General features: G+C 45.5%; 1 pseudogene; it reads left to right on the forward strand.

Moving 5' to 3' along the window:
* The first annotated feature begins 5,727 nt into the window (after positions 1-5,727).
* On the forward strand, positions 5,728-5,846 carry LOC134963390 (5S ribosomal RNA; annotated as a pseudogene).
* Positions 5,847-14,725: the final 8,879 nt, after the last annotated feature.

A 14,725-nucleotide genomic window follows, 5' to 3' on the forward strand; every position in this document is an offset into this window, starting at 1 on the left:
TAACTGGTTCCAGCCAGTATCCACTCCGTGCTAACAACAGTCTGGTTCCAGCCAGTATCCACAGCAGCTGTTTTATCTTCAGCAACCCAGCTTTTCCTGGAACACCAGCTGGCACAATCCTGGGTTATCTCCATTGCTACAGTCGGGCCTGGTAAGGACTTTCCATCTAGAAGATCATAAGAACTATCTCACACTACCAGTGCCCTGTGGCTCCTGCCATCCTGTAGTACCCAGGAACTGTATTTATTCTTTGCTGACTTTTACGTTTTCTTTTACTGCTGCTGTGTTGCGGAGTTGTCATAATAAACATCATTGACTTTTATCCAAGTTGTCGTGGTCACGCCTTCGGGCAGTTATTATTCATGTTACTTACATGTCCAGGGGTCTGATACAACCTCCCAGGTTCCGGTACATCTCAGCCCCTACAACTGAGGCTGCCTCCCGTCAGCTCAGGCCCTCAGTTGTGACAGTAAAAAAACATCTCACTTACTTGCGCTCTAGATGTTCTCAAAAATGGTAGTATTCCTTATGTGATGTCAGTTTCCATTTTTTCCCCCGATGATATTGTATGTACATGTGAACTGTATTATGATATAAGCTCCCCAGTTGAAGCTCTCTGGGTGATACAGAGGTTAAGACCCCCGTTTCCTTTCTGAACACTGAAAATGTGATGGGTCGTTCAAACTGAAGATTCTTACATGTACTGTATGCTTACTAGCAAGAGGATGGTGACAAGCTTTTCGGCCTCCCAGCATGCAACGAGCCCGTCCATATATACCCACCCTCCTGGCTCAGGCAAATCAGTTTTTTGATTGGTACGGCAGGAGCTGGACCATGGTCAGAGGGCTGCTGGTTTTTATCAGCCCTAAGCTTTTTTATTTTCTTTTTATAGTCGTACTATTTTTTCTTGAGAGATCTTTCTAAAAAGCGTCTTATACGTACCTTAGAAAGAGTCGCTCCAAAAACTCTCCGCCGGGTCGCGATAACGCTTATCCACGAGTACAGTGCTGTTTCGGCAGGCGTCTGTGTCGGATATACTAGCAGGTGCAGCAGACGTTACCAGGCTGTGGCTGGAGCATGGGAAGAAGGTAAGTCAGCGGTTCCGCTTAGAAGGGGAATATGGACACAGCCGCACTGTTTTAGGAGGAGACTACCAAACAGTTGCTGACACGGCTGCCACCTCAGGTGCAACAGCGCTGGGCATTAGGGATCAGAGGCTCCAGGAATAGTATGAGGCCGCGATCCCTAGGGTTGATGTCAGCAGTGGGGAGTCAGACTCTCTCCTGGTCGCCCCTCCCCCCGGTTCATGACCAGTTTCCTCCGAGTCTCCCACCACGAACTGTTTCCCGCTTCCATCTAAGACGCTGTACACGAAGGGGACCCAGTCGCAGCATAGGCGGCTGTGTGACGGGTGCGTCTGTGATCACTGAGCGTCTGTGTTCACTATAGGTTCATGGAGCGGCAGTGTACACTAGTAGCATCTGGATCCACTCAGCATTTGCAAATGTATTGATCGGTCCTGGAAGCGAGGTGAGTCTCCCTGTATCTCTACTGAGTACGGGTAATACAGCACTAAGGGGGTCATTTCGAGATGATCGTAGCTGTGCTAAATTTAGCACAGCTACGATCATTCACACTGACATGCGGGGGGGACGCCTAGCACAGGGCTATCCTGCCCCGCATGTCAGTGTGGCCCCCCCCCCGCAGAAGTGCAAAGGTATCACACAGCGGCGATGCCTTTGCACTTCAAGAGTAGCTCCCGTTCAGCGCAGCTTTAGCAAGCTGGCCGGGAGCTACTCATCGTTCCCCGTCCCGCAGCAGCTGCAGCCCGCCCTCTTTCGGTCCGGCCTCGCCTGCGGTGTCTGGACCGTGCCCACCGCTGCGATAAACTGCAGCGTGAGATCGGGTCAGAATGACCCCCTAAGTCTCTATCTTTTTTTTGATTACGAATAGTTAGATAAGTGCCTATTGCATATGAGTCTATTACTGTTTCTTTCGGTATGTGTCTGAATATGGTAGATCTGTTTAAACAAGATTCAGTAATATGTTCTCCTACATACTTGAAATGTAGTTGATGATGTGCTCATATTGCTTATTATACTAATGTATAACATGTGACTAACTGCTAGTGTGATTGCTGACTCTACTATATATTCTGTCAGTTTTGTTCTATTCCGATCCTCAATGCTGGTGCATGGGTAGGGTAGGATTGTACGTCACTTTAAAAAGCTTAGTGATTACAGTCACAAATTGTGTAGTACACCGTGGAAGTTTTGATTATTTATCATGTCTAAGAGTGGCAAAGGTGAGGAAGATACACTCACAACAACACCCACACTCATATAATGTTTGTCTTGCAAAGCTGTGATAACCTTGCAGGATCTGGTTCAGGATGGTTTGTGTGCAAATTGTTTTAGCTTTCACCAGGGGTTCTTGAAAAATACAATGCAGATTCAGGTGCAGGTTGATCCACCTTGGGTTATGTTTGCACAGACTTTATCCAGTATAGCTGAACGGATAATTCCTCCTACTCCTGTTCAAGGGATATGTTACACGATTAACCGTTACATGCAGCTTCCCACCTGTGGTTTATCACTACCAGCAGCAGCATCTCAAAAGAAACAGGCTGATAAGCCAGTGGTAAGTAAATCTTCATCCTCACAGGCTAGACATGTTTCAGATGAGGATTCATCGGAGGATGAAAGCTCAATAAATTCTACTTCAGCATACGAAGCGGAGGAGGAAGGTCTCAGCTCAGTGGATATAGCTGAGTTAATTAAAGCAATGAAAGCCATTCTATCCTTAAAGGATTCTGCAGAGCCTGTGTTAAAAACCAAGGCACCTGTGTTTAAACATCCAAAAACAGTTAATACTGTTTCCTGGGTTAGATCAGCTGACGGAAATCATGGAAGAGGCTTGAAATATGCCCAATAAGAAGTTTAGAATTCCTAAGAAATGGAATTCCAATTATCCTCTTCCAGCTGGGGATTGTTTAAAAAGGGAGGTGGCTCCTAAAGTAGATACACATGTGGTTTGATTAGTGCGAAAATCTACATTAAATTTGCCTTCAACATCATTAAATGATGTCACGGACAGGAGCGTGGATGTTTTTCTTAAAAAACATTTTTTCCCTGTCTGGGGCAGTCATAAGGCCAGCCATGGCTTCAGCTTGGGTGGAAAAGGCAGGGTCTGCCTGGGCTGATTTATTAGAGGGGGATTTTTCAATAGCATCTAGAGAGCAAAAATCCCATATAGCACATATAAAATAGGCTGCAATGTTCTTGGAAGAAGCAGCATTGGATATGGGTACTATTGCCTCCAGGGCATCAGCTTCAACAATAGCTGCTCACAGAGCAGTTTCGCTGCGTACGTGGAAACCTGATTCAGAATCTAAGAAAGTTTTGGAATCTTTGCCCTTTTCTGGAGATATTCTTTTTGGTAAAGAATTGACAGATATTTTGGAGTCAGAAGCAGACTCCAAGAAGGTAAAGTTTCCTTCCACGTACAATTTCAAACCTAAAGTTCTGGCTTTTCGTCCCTTTCGGTCTCAAGGAAAAGCTAAAGGAAAAAGTGATGACTCCAGAGTGCCATTGGAGAAGCCAGGGGTATCTCCAGGTAAGCTGGCTCTCAGATGCTGTAGGAGCCATTATTATGTGGCCTTACACTGGGCATTTAGACCCAGACATATATGTAATTATTTGTGGGTGTGGGGTGCGGTGGCCCCTGTGTCGGTATGGCTGGGCGGCTTCAGGTCGGTACACCCTAACACTTTATTAACACTCATGATTTTCCCTATCACTTTGTATATATTTTTGTATTTTAATCACACTTCACTTATATAGCACTTCTGTGCTTCTTATTAACCCTCATTAATTTTCACCTGTGTGCTGACCTGGGGTAGCCAACCTGTGCCGGCATGACGGGGTCCTGCACCCTGGACCCATACCTAGTATTAGGGACCCCCAGTGACGGAGAAGCCTTGTCGATCGGCCTGGGGGCTTAACCCTATATCTGCAGATATACGCAACTAAGATCTCCGTATTATCTGATTATTATGTAGTATTATTACTCACTCAGTGTGCAACACATTGTTTTTTCTTACACAGAATTACCCCTCCCTTTAAGCACCTGACTGATATTACATCTGATTGAGCAGCTTTCCAATATTTGTGCATTGAAAACAGATTATAAACCATCAGCCTGATGGTGCGGGCCTCCACCTGGGGGATCTCAGGGTGGGGGGCCGACTTCTTCAGTTTGCACAGATCTAACAGCAGTCTACGACAGATGCCTGGGTGCAGGAAGCAGTATCTCTAGCTTATTATTTTGCCTTCAAGAAGCACCCTCCTCGAAAGCTTTTTTTGTACCAGCCCATCTTGGGTAGAGACGAAGGCCAGGGCTTTGCAAGAGGCAGTTCAGAAATTGCTTCAGTCAGGAGTAGTCATTCCAGTTCCTACTACACAAAGAGTACAGGGTTTTTACTCCAACCTGTTTCTAGTTCAGAAGCCAAATGGGTCATTTCGGCCCATTCTCAGTCTCAGGGTGCTGAACAAATACATTTGGGTACCTCTGTTTCACATGAAGACTTTACGTTCCATCATTGTGGCCATGGAGCCAGGGGATTATATGGTATCCCTGGATATTCAGGATGCTTACCTACATGTTCCTATAGCACTGTCCCATCAGTGCTATTTCAGGTTTGCTATCCTCCAACAGCATTTTCAGTTACATGCCCTATCTTTTGGGTTAGCCACAGCCCCCAGAGTATTTACCAAGATTATGGTGGTAATGGCGGCTTATCTCCGCCAGCAGGGGATAAGAATTTTTCCATAACTCGACTATCTTTTAATCCTGACGCAGTCGCAGGAATTGCTCCTATGTCATCTGCAACAGACAATAACGTGTCTGCAAAGGCACGGGTGGCTCATAAATTAGAAAAAATTGTCTCTGGTTCCGTCACAGCGGATGACTCACTTGGGGGCTGTATTGGATTCAAGGCTTCAGAGAGTAATTTTACCTCTGAACAAGATATCCAAGATATAGGAAATACAGAGAGTACCCTAGCAGGAAGTGAACAAGCCCTATGGGGTGAAATGCGTTTTCCTCATACAGCGGGTCCACCGGCACCAGCCCCAGCACGCGGACAACACTCTCGTCGCTGGACACACACAGGTCATGCACACTAACTGTGCCTGCGAGGGTACTCTCTGTATTTCATATTTAGTACCTATCCTAGGGGTGACCTATACCTATTAACTTACTTTCTGCCTATTGACAACAGCGTTTAAATAGGACCTTGACAAGCTTATTTAAGTTGATATATTTGTGTCCTTTTACCTGTGTCATCTATACTGTTTGTATGAATACATTAGCCAGGCTGTCATTTCAACCAGCTTACAGTCTGTTTTTCGTTTGTGGGGTTACAATCATTTATTTGTCACAAGTGTCTTTAACTAACATGATTTGCATATATATTTATGCTTTATTGCAGTAACTTTTTCTATCAGGACTACTCCAATATACATGGTATATAATTTTGGTGATTTCTGCTTTTATCTTGTTCTTATTTCTGTGGACTCTCATCTACGATCCAGGGTGCACAATACCACTGATGTGGGATTTGATGCATCCAGCCTAACGTAGAAAGCAGATCCACATCTATTGTGACAAACTGTAACACTCTCCTACCTAGGTGCACTCTCATTGGTGTCCAAACCCACCCACCTTTTCTACTATCAAACCACACTGCCAGTGCCCGATCTCGTCCGATCTTGGAAGCTAAACAGTGTTGGGCTGGGTCAGTACCTGAGGAGGAGACTCACAGGGAATACCCAGTGTTGTAGAACAGGAATCATTTTATATGATGTGCGTTATATGACACCAACAGCAGTATCACCACTTGTCTCTATCCTTCAATAACTTTATCCCGTTACTGCATACAATAATTATCTAACTAACATAATTTGCATATATATTTATGCTTCATTGCAGTAACTTTTTCTATCAGGACTACTCCAATATACATGGTATATAATTTTGGTGATTTCTGCTTTTATCTTGTTCTTATTTCTGTGGACTCTCATCTACGATCCAGGGTGCACAATACCACTGATGTGGGATTTGATGCATCCAGCCTAACGTAGAAAGCAGATCCACATCTATTGTGACAAACTGTCACACTCTCCTACATAGGTGCACTCTCATTGGTGTCCAAACCCACCCACCTTTTCTACTATCAAACCATACTGCCAGTGTCCGATCTTGGAAGCTAAACAGTGATTGGCTGGGTCAGTACCTGAGGAGGAGACTCACAGGGAATACCCAGTGTTGTAGAACAGGAATAATTTTATATGATGTGTGTTATATGACACCAACAGCAGTATCACCACTTGTCTCTATCCTTTAATAACTTTATTCCCGTTACTGCATACAGTACAATAACTATTTAATCATTTAAGACCGTTAGAGTCTTCCACAGTTATAATACACTTGTGCATTTTTTGGTGACCGGCATGAACTGGGTAATGTCTCATTAATTATTTTGACCTGAAAATGGGCTGAATGGGTGTAGGACTTTTAAGTGTCTACAGCCTTTCTTATCACACTTCGTGAGACAGGACCACAACATTTCTACATTTTGTAATATATATTTCAATTTCACCATATTTACTTTGGATCCTATGTTCTCTAATGGGTAATCAGATGAATTTTGTAATTAATATCCATTAAAGTTATGTTTTAACATTATTGTACATGATCAATTGAAATTTTTTGAAATTTATTTCAATTAACCAAGAGTGCGCCCACACAAGAGCCTTCTTTCTCTCTCTTACCATTGACATATGTTCTACCTGGCTCTGGGCGCACCACCAAACTGGACGGAGATTTGATGATTTAATATATATAAAAAAATCATAATTGTCCAAATTTTGGTTCCACCAGATTAGATTTCGACTTTGTTATGACCGGTGCCGGGTTGCCTTTCTTTCGTTAAATATACGTTATGGTAAGAACTTACCGTTGATAATGGTATTTCTCCTAAGTCCACAGGATCCACAGTGATCCCACCCTGACGCACCTGATTTGAGGATCCTTTTACTCACTAACCTCCTCCTTCTTGTACGGAAGGGTGTGCATCTGTGTTCTTCTCGCCTGATTAGGGCTCTACATAATGTTCCTGCCTTGAGCTTTGGAATACAACTGATTTGCCTGAGCCAGGAGGCGGGGATATATGGACGGGACCGTTGCATGCTGGGAGGCCGAAAAGCTTTGACCGATTGGTGCAAATCCGCTGTCACTTCATATTATCCCATTGTTATCCTGTGGATCCTGTGGATTTAGGAGAAATACCGTTATCAACGGTAAGTTCTTACCATAACGTATATTTTATTACTCCATAGTATCCCCAGTTTATAGCAGTATATATGAATATTCTTCATCCATCATATATAAAATATAACCAGAAATAGACTAGATTGTATTTAAAAGCAAAAAATATTTATCAGCCACCTACTGTAACTGCCAATCCCCCCCCTCCCCCCCCATGAAAACATTGGTTGACATCATCGGGAACATCGCGACTCTCATTTTTGATGCTGGGACAGCCACCAGGTACACAGGGGTGGCTTGTGGCTTTAATTTACACTTCCCCAGTGGCTGCTATTATCTGCAGCCGCTGGGTGGTGGGGTCCTGCCATGCTGACTGATCAGCAATGATCGGCAGCGGCAAACACTGGGGGGAGGGTGAAGGGTCCCTCTGAGAGCAGCAGCAGTGGGAAGTTTCCCTTCCCTGTAGCTGCAGACGCTGTCTGTCTGACTGGTCGCATCCTGTGCGACCAGGTCAGATAAAGCACTTGCTGGTGTGGTTGCATCTAATGCAACCATGCAAAGCAAGTGGTTAAAAAGTAATGAGTTTAAGCATTCATACCATATAGGTGTAATGTTAACTGCCAAGGCAGACTAAAACCTGGGTAACACCATTCAATGGATATTGACTAGGACTGCTGTACCCAAAGGATAAAAGACACTTTTCAAAGGGAATAAAGACTCTTTTATCCTTGAGGTACAGCACTACTAGTCCATTTCCATTTATTTTTTTATATTTGCTGGATGGAAAATATTCATATATCATGCCATATTTTGGGAATACTATGGAGTTATAAATAAACTTTATGTGCTAGTTAACATCCTCTTGCTAGTAAGCATACAGTACATGTACAGTTTGAACTACCCTTCCCATTTTTGGTGCCCAGAACGGAGTTGGGAAAGCCTAACCTCTGGATGGGAACTTATATCATAATGCAGTATTACACTACTGTATGTTTTGTTTCTCATGTTCTTATGTACATACTACAGGTTGAGTATCCCATATCCAAATATTCCGAAATACAGAATTTTTGGAGTGAGACTGCGATAGTGACACCTTTGTTTTCTGATGGCTCACTCTACACAAACTTTGTTTAATACACAAAGTTATTAAAAATTTGTATTAAATGACCTTCAGGCTCTGTGTATAAGGTGTAGATGAAACATAAATGAATTGTGTGTATGTACACAAACTTTGTGTAGTGCACAAAGTTATTGAAAATATTGGCTAAAAATAGGATTTTAATACCTACCGGTAAATCCTTTTCTCTTAGTCCGTAGAGGATGCTGGGGTCATCATAGAACCATGGGGTATAGATGGGATCCGCAGGAGACATGGGCACTTTAAGACTTTGAAAGGGTGTGAACTGGCTCCTCCCTCTATGCCAGAGGCGTATTTAGGGTAGGGTGAGTGGGGCACATGCCCTGGGTGCCTTGGCAGGCCCAGGAGAGGGGGGAGCCGCCGGCGGCCAGGGCATCATGCCCCACTCGCCCCCGTCAAGCCGAAATGTGAGGGGAGGAGAGTGCACCGTCTCTCCCTCCCCTCACCGCCGCTGCCAGCACTAGCAGCGCTGCTGTGTCCGGTCTCCGGCGGCGTTAGCCAATCAGAGCTTGCGGACCGGCTCCTGATTGGCTGCCGGTCTGTGAGCTCTGATTGGCTAGCGAACCGGCGCCACACAGCCACCGGAGACCTGGAGCGGTGAGGGGAAGGAGAGGCGCTGCGCTCTCCTCCCCTCACATATCAGAGCAAGCAGTGAGTGACTGGGGGTGGAGGGGGGGGGGAGAGAGAGCACAGTGGGGCATGTAACTGGCACAGTGGGGCATGTATCAGGCACAGTGTGGAGCATGTATCTGGCACAGTGGGGCATGTAACTGGCACAGTGGGGCATGTATCCGGCACTGTGGGGCAATGTAACTGGCACTGTGGGGCATTGTATCTGGCACTGTGGGGCATTGTATCTGGCACTGTGGGGCATTGTATCTGGCACTGTGGGGCATTGTATCTGGCACTGTGGGGCATTGTATCTGGCACTGTGGGGCAATGTAACTGGCACTGTGGGGCATGTATCCTCCACTGTGGGGCATGTATCCTCCACTGTGGGGCATGTATCCTCCACTGTGGGGCATGTATCCTCCACTGTGGGGCATGTATCCTCCACTGTGGGGCATGTATCCTCCACTGTGGGGCATGTATCCTCCACTGTGGGGCATTGTATCTGGTACTGTGGGGCATTGTATCTGGTACTGTGGGCCATTGTATCTGGTACTGTGGGCCATTGTATCTGGTACTGTGGGCCACTGTATCTGGCACTGTGGGGCATTGTATCTGGCACTGTGGGGCATGTATCTGGCACTGGGGGGCATGTATCTGGCACTGGGGGGCATGTATCTGGCACTGGGGGGCATGTATCTGGCACTGTGGGGCATGTATCCTCCACTGTGGGGCATGTATCCTCCACTGTGGGGCATTGTATCTGGTACTGTGGGCCATTGTATCTGGTACTGTGGGCCATTGTATCTGGTACTGTGGGCCATTGTATCTGGTACTGTGGGCCATTGTATCTGGCACTGTGGGGCATGTATCTGGCACTGTGGGGCATGTATCTGGCACTGTGGGGCATGTATCTGGCACTGTGGGGCATTGTATCTGGCACTGTGGGGCATTGTATCTGGCACTGTGGGGCATTGTATCTGGCACTGTGGGGCAATGTATCTGGCACTGTGGGGCAATGTATCTGGCACTGTTGGGCAATGTAACTGGCACTGTGGGCCATTTCCAGTGGCCACACCCCTTCTAGTGCGTGGCCACACCCCTTCTGGTATGTGGCCATGCCCATTTTTTCGCCGCGCGAGCACATGCTTCTTTTGCTGTTTTTTTGTTGTTGTTTTTTTTTTTTGGGGGGGGCGTCATATTCCATCTTGCCCTGGGCTCCGAAAACCCTAGCTACGCCTCTGCTCTATGCCCCTCCTCCAGACTCCAGTTATAGGAACTGTGCCCAGGGAGACAGACATTTCGAGGAAAGGATTTATTCTTAAACTAAGGTGAGATTCATACCAGCTCACACCTCAAGCATGCCGCACAACGTGGCATTCAACAGAACACAAGCCAACGGCATGAACACTTGCAGCAACATGCTGACAATAACGTAACGCAACATGTGTGTAACCACAACTAATAACTGCAGATACAGTACGCACTGGGACGGGCACCCAGCATCCTCTACGGACTAAGAGAAAAGGATTTACCGGTAGGTATTAAAATCCTATTTTCTCATACGTCCTAGAGGATGCTGGGGTCATCATAGAACCATGGGGTTATACCAAAGCTCTAGAACGGGCGGGAGAGTGCGGATGACTCTGCAGCACCGATTGACCAAACTTAAGGTCTTCATCGGCCAAGGTGTCAAACTTGTAGAACTTTGCAAATGTGTTTGACCCCGACCAAGTAGCTGCTCGGCAAAGTTGCAATGCCGAGACCCCCCGGGCAGCCGTCCAGGATGAGCCCACCTTTCTAGTAGAATGGGCTTTCACCGATTCCGGTAATGGCAATCCAGCCGTGGAATGAGTGTGCTGAATCGTGTTACAGATCTAGCGTGCAATGGTCTGCAACAGAGCCTCTGTTTTCCTAAACTGAGCCGTTCTGGCGACATAAATCTTCAAAGCTCTGACCACATCCAGAGATTTTGACTCAGCGAAGGCGTCAGTAGCCACAGGCACCACAATAGGTTGGTTCATGTGGAAAGAGGAAACCACCTTCAGTAGAAATTGTTGACGGGTCCTCAATTCAGCTCTATCTTCATGGAAGATCAAATAAGGGCTCTTGTGAGACAAGGCCGCTAATTCAGACACGCGCCTTGCAGACGCCAAAGCCAACAGGATGACCACTTTCCAAGTGAGGAATTTCAACTTCACCTTCCGTAAAGGTTCAAACCAATGTGATTGAAGGAACTGCAACAACACATTAAGATCCCATGGTGCCACTGGAGGCACAAATGGAGGTTGGATGTGCAACACGCCTTTCACGAAAGTCTGAACTTCTGGAAGGGAGACCAATTGTTTTTGACAGAAAACCGATAAGGCCGAAATCTGTACCTTAATTGAGCCCAATTTTAGGCCCGCATCCATCCCTGCTTGTAGAAAATGGAGAAAACGTCCTAGCCGAAACTCCTCCGTAGGAGCCCCCTTGGATTCACACCAAGAAACATATTTTCTCCAAATACGGTGGTGATGTTTAGACCTTACCCCTTTTCTGGCCTGAATAAGTGTGGGAATGACTTCACTGGGAATACCCTTACAGGCTAGGATTATGCGCTCAACCACCATGCCGTCAAACGTAGCCGCGGTAAGTCCTGATACACGCACGGCCCCTGTTGTAACAGGTCCTCGTGCAGAGGAAGAGGCCAGGGATCTCCTATGAGTAATTCCAGGTAGATCTGGATACCAAGCCCTCGTGGCCTGTCTGGGACAATGAGGATCGCCCGGATCTTTGTTCTTCTTATGATCTTTACAACCTTTGGAATGAGAGGAAGTGGAGGGAATACATACACTGACTGAAACACCCACGGTGTCACCAGTGCATCCACTGCAATTGCTTGAGGGTTTCTTGACCTGGAACAATATCTCTGAAGCTTCTTGTTGAGACGAGATGCCATCATGTCTACTTGAGGAACTCCCCAACGACTTGTCACCTCTGCGAAGATTTCTTGGTGGAGGCCCCACTCTCCTGGAGGAAGTCTGCTTCCCAGTTGTCCACTCCTGGAATGAAGATCGCTGACAGAGCGCTTGTATGCTTTTCCGCCCAGCGGAAAATCCTTGTAGCTTCTGCCATTGCCGCTCTGCTTTTCGTTCCGCCCTGACGGTTTATGTACGCTACTGCTGTTACATTGTCTGACTGGATCAGTACAGGCAGATCTCGAAGAAGATGTTCCGCTTGCAGAAGGCCGTTGTAAATGGCCCTTAACTCCAGAACGTTTATGTGGAGACAAGTTTCCTGACTTGACCATCTTCCTTGGAAGTTGTCTCCCATTGTGACTGCCCCCCAGCCTCGGAGGCTTGCATCCGTGGTCACCAGGATCTAGTCCTGTTTCCCGAACCTGCACCCCTCTAGGAGGTGAGAGCTGTGCAGCCACCACAGGAGTGATACCCTGGTCTTGGAAGACAGGATTATCCTCCGGTGCATGTGTAGGTGGGACCCGGACCACTTGTCCAACAGGTCCCACTGGAACACTCTGGCATTGAACCTGCCAAACTGAATGGCCTCGTAGGCCGCACCCATCTTCCCCAGCAACCGAATGCATTGATGGATTGACACTCTTGCTGGTTTCAGAATTTGTTTGACCAGACTCTGAAGTTCCAGAGCCTTGTCCACTGGAAGAAAGACTCTCTGTAGTTCTGTGTCCAATATCATTCCCAAAAACGACAACCGAGTCGGAATCAACTGTGATTTTGGCAAATTTAGGAGCCAACCATGTTGCTGAAGAACTGTCAGGGAGAGTGCAACGTTTTACACCACCTGGTCCCTGGATCTCACCTTTATCAGGAAATCGTCCAAGTATGGGATAATTGTGACTCCTTGCTTGCGAAGGAGAACCATCATCTCCGCCATCACTGTGGTGAAAATCCTCGGAGCCGTGGACAGACCAAACGGCAACGTTTGAAATTGGTAATGACAATCCTGAATTGCAAACCTCAGGCAAAAGGTACTTAATAGAGAGCACTTAAATTCCAATCACATTTATTAGATATATTAAAAAGTAAATATAGATAAAAATAATCACATTTATATACATAAATTATGCATGTATGGCACTTAAAAAAGCTGAAAGACACCTCAATTGATACTAATAAACTGTATGGCTCCAAAGTATTCTTAAAGTTCATAAATATATAGGCAGTCCATAGCCATATATTATGTATCTTAGTAGGCTAGTTTGGCCAGAATTACTTGATATCCAGTTATTTATATATCCTAGGAATTCTTTGTGTATAAGGATATATACACTGACTATAGCAAATTTGCTGTTATTGAGAGTCCAGATATTTAAATGGATACAAAAGCTGCAGTCATTAGATCCAAAATATCCTGATGTGTGCACTCACCAGGACCCGGTATAAACCATTTGCCGCTCTACTTCACTTTTATACTGCTGGCGTAGTATGGGGTTTATACAAAGTACAGTGACCAGTAAGGTCAGTGCAATATTTTCACCTCACCTCGCCGCAGGCTGGAACGTGATGCTTCTTATTGAATGGAGCGGCCGACGACTGTGGCTATACACCGCAAGCTGTATCTTTAGCCGGAACAAAGCTGGATATGTGGTCTCAGTCTGCTCGAGCCAGAACAAACCAAATGTGGTAGGACAGCCCCCGGCTGAGATCACCTGTCATATGGCTGTGATGCGCCCGTGTGTAGCTGGATATCTGGAACAGGTGGAAGCCAACAGTCCAAAACAATCAGTTTACTCTCAGCACCATGTTTCTCCGTTATAGCATTAGAACGGTTTCATCAGAAGGTATGTCACTGTGGTCCACATTCTGCTTTTTAAACAGTCTCCTCCAATAGTATGATCCTGCTCATTATAGAGTACAGGTGTGCCACAGGTGTCACATGCATATAGAATCTCATACCTAGATTAGTATTCGGTTTAACAATATATTCTAAAAGCCATATTCCAATTAATTTTAATATAATAGTATCTTACAAATAATAAATAAATTACATACATGTTCATCATTAAGAATTAGTTATTAAAAAAGACTTCATATCGATATTGTCAATGGCAACGCGTGAACTTAAAACAGCTAAATCTAATTGCAGCTAGTCTGCGAGACAAATGGATGTGAGACATCACTTTTTATTAATAGCCATTATGGCCAAATGGTCAGAGACGCCGACCCGCAATCCCCCAATGGAACACATTTAATTTTTGGTACATCCTGTGAGTATAGACGAAGATTTCCTCATTGGAATCAACAGATCATTAGATGGAGAGTTGTTTAAATGGTGTTCACCTGCAGCTGGCTCCTTCATAAATAGCAAATGTGTAGACTGACCACTTCTGCCAACATGTAATTGCCTGTACTGTACCTCTACCAACATTATTAATATATTAACTTGTGTTACTTACTTTACACGCATTGATCATGGACTTCAACTTCATTATGCAGCTATTGTTTTTTTTTCCTGTTTTCAACAGAACTTTATTGTTAATGAACAGAACAACCCAGACTTGCTGTCTGTGTCCTGGCTTTCTGCTCCTACTGATGGTTTCCCACTGAAGTGCCAAAAGTCATGGGATACATTATATAAAGGTAATGGTAGGTGGTGCCACCATAGTGTGACATCTTGGAAATGCCCAGA

Source organism: Pseudophryne corroboree, chromosome 9 (genome assembly GCF_028390025.1).
Source record: "Pseudophryne corroboree isolate aPseCor3 chromosome 9, aPseCor3.hap2, whole genome shotgun sequence".
In the NCBI taxonomy this organism is placed as follows: domain Eukaryota; kingdom Metazoa; phylum Chordata; class Amphibia; order Anura; family Myobatrachidae; genus Pseudophryne; species Pseudophryne corroboree.